General features: G+C 40.8%; 1 long non-coding RNA gene across 1 annotated transcript; it reads left to right on the top strand.

Annotated features, from left to right (window-relative positions):
- Positions 1 to 5,289: 5,289 nt before the first annotated feature.
- LOC118495330 lies at positions 5,290 to 6,391 on the top strand. The gene is made up of 3 exons (XR_004897705.1): positions 5,290 to 5,760; positions 5,978 to 6,102; positions 6,328 to 6,391. It is a non-coding gene; the product is annotated as an uncharacterized LOC118495330 (long non-coding RNA).
- The last annotated feature ends 584 nt before the right edge of the window (positions 6,392 to 6,975 follow it).

Genomic DNA, 6,975 nt, shown 5'->3' with positions numbered 1-6,975 from the left:
TCCCTTTAACTAGCCAAGGAACATCTACAACAATGTCCTCATCGATAGATCAACAATCTTCATCTGTGACGATGATAACACCCATGGCAACAACAGACTTAACAAAGTCAACCCTTGCAACAACTGGAAAAACAACTACCAAGACTGATCATCCAACAACAACAATCAATTCCCGCACAAATACAGAGGTCTCACCAAGTTCGTCCTCTACAGTCCCTGCACTAACTACTCATTTCACTCAAACATCTTCTGACCAAAACAGTGAAACAACACCAACAGGAACCAGCACAACTCAGCTCCCTTTAACTAGCCATGGAACATCTACAACAATGTCCTCGTCGATAGAGCAACAATCTTCATCTGTGACGATGATAACACCCATGGCAACAACAGACTTAACAAAGTCAACCCTTGCAACAACTGGAAAAACAACTACCAAGACTGATCATCCAACAACAACAATCAATTCCCGCACAAATACAGAGGTCTCACCAAGTTCGTCCTCTACAGTCCCTGCACTAACTACTCATTTCACTCAAACATCTTCTGACCAAAACAGTGAAACAACACCAACAGGAACCAGCACAACTCAGCTCCCTTTAACTAGCCATGGAACATCTACAACAATGTCCTCGTCGATAGAGCAACAATCTTCATCTGTGACGATGATAACACCCATGGCAACAACAGACTTAACAAAGTCAACCCTTGCAACAACTGGAAAAACAACTACCAAGACTGATCATCCAACAACAACAATCAATTCCCGCACAAATACAGAGGTCTCACCAAGTTCGTCCTCTACAGTCCCTGCACTAACTACTCATTTCACTCAAACATCTTCTGACCAAAACAGTGAAACAACACCAACAGGTACCAGCACAACTCAGCTCCCTTTAACTAGCCAAGGAACATCTACAACAATGTCCTCATCGATAGAGCAACGACCCTCATCTGTGACGATAACACCTATGGCAACAACAGAATTAACAACCTCAACCCTTGCCACAAATGGAAAAAAGACTACCAAGACTGATCAACCGACAACAACAATCAATTCCCGCACAAATACAGAGGTCTCACCAAGTTCCTCCTCTACAATCCCTCCACTAACTACTCATTTTACTCAAACATCTTCTGACCAAAACAGTGAAACAACACCAACAGGTACCAGCACAACTCAGCTCCCTTTAACTAGCCAAGGAACATCTACAACAATGTCCTCATCGATAGAGCAACAATCTTCATCTGTGACGATGATAACACCCATGGCAACAACAGACTTAACAAAGTCAACCCTTGCAACAACTGCAAAAACAACTACCAAGACTGATCAACCGACAACAACAATCAATTCCCGCACAAATACAGAGGTCTCACCAAGTTCCTCCTCTACAGTCCCTCTGCTAACTACTCATTTCACTCAAACATCTTCTGACCAAAACAGTGAAACAACACCAACAGGAACCAGCACAACTCAGCTCCCTTTAACTAGCCATGGAATATCTACAACAATGTCCTCGTCGATAGATCAACAATCTTCATCCGTGACGATGATAACACCCATGGCAACAACAGACTTAACAAAGTCAACCCTTGCAACAACTGCAAAAACAACTACCAAGACTGATCAACCGACAACAACAATAAATTCCCGCACAAATACAGAGGTCTCACCAAGTTCCTCCTCTACAGTCCCTCTGCTAACTACTCATTTCACTCAAACATCTTCTGACCAAAACAGTGAAACAACACCAACAGGAACCAGCACAACTCAGCTCCCTTTAACTAGCCATGGAACATCTACAACAATGTCCTCATCGATAGAGCAACAATCTTCATCTGTGACGATGATAACACCCATGGCAACAACAGACTTAACAAAGTCAACCCTTGCAACAACTGGAAAAACAACTACCAAGACTGATCATCCAACAACAACAATCAATTCCCGCACAAATACAGAGGTCTCACCAAGTTCCTCCTCTACAGTCCCTGCACTAACTACTCATTTCACTCAAACATCTTCTGACCAAAACAGTGAAACAACACCAACAGGAATCAGCACAACTCTGCTCCCTTTAAGTAGCCAAGGAACATCTATAACAATGTCCTCATTGATAGAGCAACGATCTTCATCTGTGACGATAACACCCATGGCAACAACAGAATTAACAACCTCAACCCTTGCAACAAATGGGAAAACAACTACCAAGACTGATCAACCGACAACAACAATCAATTCCCGCACAAATACAGAGGTCTCACCAAGTTCCTCCTCTACAGTCCCTCTGCTAACTACTCATTTCACTCAAACATCTTCTGACCAAAACAGTGAAACAACACCAACAGGAACCAGCACAACTCAGCTCCCTTTAACTAGCCATGGAACATCTACAACAATGTCCTCATCGATAGAGCAACAGTCTTCATCTGTGACGATGATAACACCCATGGCAACAACAGACTTAACGAAGTCAACCCTTGCAACAACTGGAAAAACAACTACCAAGACTGATCAACCAACAACAACAATCAATTCCCACACAAATACAGAGGTCTCACGAAGTTCCTCCTCTACAGTCCCTCTGCTAACTACTCATTTCACTGAAACATCTTCTGACCAAAACAGTGAAACAACACCAACAGGAACCAGCACAACTCAGCTCCCTTTAACTAGCCATGGAACATCTACAACAATGTCCTCGTCGATAGATCAACAATCTTCATCTGTGACGATGATAACACCCATGGCAACAACAGACTTAACAAAGTCAACCCTTGCAACAACTGCAAAAACAACTACCAAGACTGATCAACCGACAACAACAATAAATTCCCGCACAAATACAGAGGTCTCACCAAGTTCCTCCTCTACAGTCCCTCTGCTAACTACTCATTTTACTCAAAAATCTTCTGACCAAAACAGTGAAACAACACCAACAGGAACCAGCACAACTCAGCTCCTTTTAACTAGCCAAGGAACATCTACAATAATGTCCTCATCGATAGAGCAACAATCTTCAGCTGTGATGATGATAACACCCATGGCAACAACAGACTTAACAAAGTCAACCCTTGCAACAACTGCAAAAACAACTACCAAGACTGATCAACCAACAACAACAATCAATTCCCACACAAATACAGAGGTTTCACGAAGTTCCTCCTCTACAGTCCCTCTGCTAACTACTCATTTCACTGAAACATCTTCTGACCAAAACAGTGAAACAACACCAACAGGAACCAGCACAACTCAGCTCCCTTTAACTAGCCATGGAACATCTACAACAATGTCCTCGTCGATAGATCAACAATCTTCATCTGTGACGATGATAACACCCATGGCAACAACAGACTTAACAAAGTCAACCCTTGCAACAACTGCAAAAACAACTACCAAGACTGATCAACCGACAACAACAATAAATTCCCGCACAAATACAGAGGTCTCACCAAGTTCCTCCTCTACAGTCCCTCTGCTAACTACTCATTTCACTCAAACATCTTCTGACCAAAACAGTGAAACAACACCAACAGGAACCAGCACAACTCAGCTCCCTTTAACTAGCCATGGAACATCTACAACAATGTCCTCATCGATAGAGCAACAATCTTCATCTGTGACGATGATAACACCCATGGCAACAACAGACTTAACAAAGTCAACCCTTGCAACAACTGGAAAAACAACTACCAAGACTGATCATCCAACAACAACAATCAATTCCCGCACAAATACAGAGGTCTCACCAAGTTCCTCCTCTACAGTCCCTCTGCTAACTACTCATTTCACTCAAACATCTTCTGACCAAAACAGTGAAACAACACCAACAGGAACCAGCACAACTCAGCTCCCTTTAACTAGCCATGGAACATCTACAACAATGTCCTCATCGATAGAGCAACAGTCTTCATCTGTGACGATGATAACACCCATGGCAACAACAGACTTAACGAAGTCAACCCTTGCAACAACTGGAAAAACAACTACCAAGACTGATCAACTGACAACAATCAATTTCCTCACAATTACGGAGGTCTCACCAAGTTTGCCCTCTACAGTCCCTCCACTAACTGCTCATTTCTCTCAAACATCTTCTGACCAAAACAGTGAAACAACACCAACAGGAATCAGCACAACTCTGTTCCCTTTAAGTGGCCAAGGAACATCTACAACAATGTCCTCATCGATAGAGCCACGATCTTCATCTGTGACGATGATAACACCCATGGCAACAACAGACTTAACAAAGTCAACCCTTGCAACAACTGCAAAAACAACTACCAGGACTGATCAACCGACAACAACAATCAATTCCCGCACAAATACAGAGGTCTCACCAAGTTCCTCCTCTACATTCCCTCTGTTAACTACTCATTTCACTCAAACATCTTCTGACCAAAACAGTGAAACAACACCAACAGGTACCAGCACAACTCAGCTCCCTTTAACTAGCCAAGGAACATCTACAACAATGTCCTCATCGATAGAGCAACAATCTTCAGCTGTGACGATGATAACACCCATGGCAACAACAGACTTAACAAAGTCAACCCTTGCAACAACTGCAAAAACAACTACCAAGACTGATCAACCAACAACAACAATCAATTCCCACACAAATACAGAGGTCTCACGAAGTTCCTCCTCTACAGTCCCTCTGCTAACTACTCATTTCACTGAAACATCTTCTGACCAAAACAGTGAAACAACACCAACAGGAACCAGCACAACTCAGCTCCCTTTAACTAGCCATGGAACATCTACAACAATGTCCTCGTCGATAGATCAACAATCTTCATCTGTGACGATGATAACACCCATGGCAACAACAGACTTAACAAAGTCAATCCTTGCAACAACTGCAAAAACAACTACCAAGACTGATCAACCGACAACAACAATAAATTCCCGCACAAATACAGAGGTCTCACCAAGTTCCTCCTCTACAGTCCCTCTGCTAACTACTCATTTTACTCAAACATCTTCTGACCAAAACAGTGAAACAACACCAACAGGAACCAGCACAACTCAGCTCCTTTTAACTAGCCAAGGAACATCTACAATAATGTCCTCATCGATAGAGCAACAATCTTCAGCTGTGACGATGATAACACCCATGGCAACAACAGACTTAACAAAGTCAACCCTTGCAACAACTGCAAAAACAACTACCAAGACTGATCAACCAACAACAACAATCAATTCCCACACAAATACAGAGGTCTCACGAAGTTCCTCCTCTACAGTCCCTCTGCTAACTACTCATTTCACTGAAACATCTTCTGACCAAAACAGTGAAACAACACCAACAGGAACCAGCACAACTCAGCTCCCTTTAACTAGCCATGGAACATCTACAACAATGTCCTCGTCGATAGATCAACAATCTTCATCTGTGACGATGATAACACCCATGGCAACAACAGAATTTACAACCTCAACCCTTGCCACAAATGGAAAAAAGACTACCAAGACTGATCAACCGACAACAACAATCAATTCCCGCACAAATACAGAGGTCTCACCAAGTTCACCCACTACAGTCCCTCCACTAACTACTCATTTCACTCAAACATCTTCTACTACTGTCACTGTGTCAACATTATCTACACCTCCTCAGTGTAAGGACTGTCAGTGTATCGGGGGTACCTGTAAATTCAACGTGACACTTGGAAGATGTCACTGCCAATGTCAAGATTTTGTTTTTGGAGATGTCTGCTCTTTTGGAAAGAACAACACCCCTGTTCATATTGGTGAGATTTTTCATACCCAAATACAGGTCTTACAATATTCTAAAAACTGAAGAAAAATATTCAAAGCAGAGATACGTTATTGGATTTTAGCAGTATGTTAAAATTGTGTCTGATTTTGGCACTGATATTTCTTACCTCAGTGTTGAATGTAAAATGTTATTGCAGTGTCTATAATATTTTTGCAATGTCAATTTAACGGTTTCATCATGTTTTGCAGATACCGGAAAAATTCCAACTCGAAAAGCAAATTTTACTTTGGAAATTCAAGTCACTTTTGAGCCGGCTTATAATAATCTAAGCTCACCTCAATCATTAGAATTCATCGAGAAATTAGAACGGGAGGTAAATATTTATTTCATTGTTGCATGACTTAATGATAGTAGAATTTATATTTATTCATGTTGTACAACGTACTTATTGCTATACTTATTATTTACCAGGCAATAAGTGATACTATATAAAGCTCCTTTTTATAATGTGTGTTTTGCTCTATACTGTTTTTTATGTTGATGTCTTTTTTATTTATTGTTATAACCATGCTATAATAACATCTGTCCTGTGTTGTAGCTTGAAGGGCTATGCAAAGAAGCAGATCCAGAAACCTTTAAAAAAGTACAAGTCATCAAGTTATCGTAGGTTTTCATTTAATCTTTACTGATACAATTATTTAAATGACTCTTTAATCAAGTACACGCTGGATTTTTTGGTAATATCTTTCTATTTTTCAACTGTAGACCAGGAAGTACTGTTGCAGAGAGCGTGGCTGAGTACATCTATCCAAACAATGAAACTCAAATCCAATTTGTCAACAATCAGCTTGATGGAGTGTTGCTTAATATCTTGAATGACACAAGTAACCTCAAAAATATATCTCAGGCCTTTAATAATTCAGCTGTGCAGTTAAATGGATTCATCTTCCAGCCACCTGAGATTACAAGTAAGTGTACTCTGTCAGTTCTAAATGTGCATACTTAACGTATTGTTGCTTTGCACTGTCAGTGTTTCTTTCAGTATATGTCAACAATTCTATATTTGTATTATGGTACTTTTACAAAATGCTAAATACATCACTTTTTTATCAATCAGATATCACAGATCTAAAGCCTTTTGTAAACTGCTCTCAGTTTGCTAATTACACTGCTGAGATTATTATTGATCAGTGGCAGTGTATTGGACCTTGCAAAACAAACCCTGATTACTGTCATCAACATGGAG

Source organism: Sander lucioperca, chromosome 6 (assembly GCF_008315115.2).
Source record: "Sander lucioperca isolate FBNREF2018 chromosome 6, SLUC_FBN_1.2, whole genome shotgun sequence".
NCBI lineage: Eukaryota > Metazoa > Chordata > Actinopteri > Perciformes > Percidae > Sander > Sander lucioperca.
This window is presented reverse-complemented; position numbering and strand designations above follow the sequence as displayed.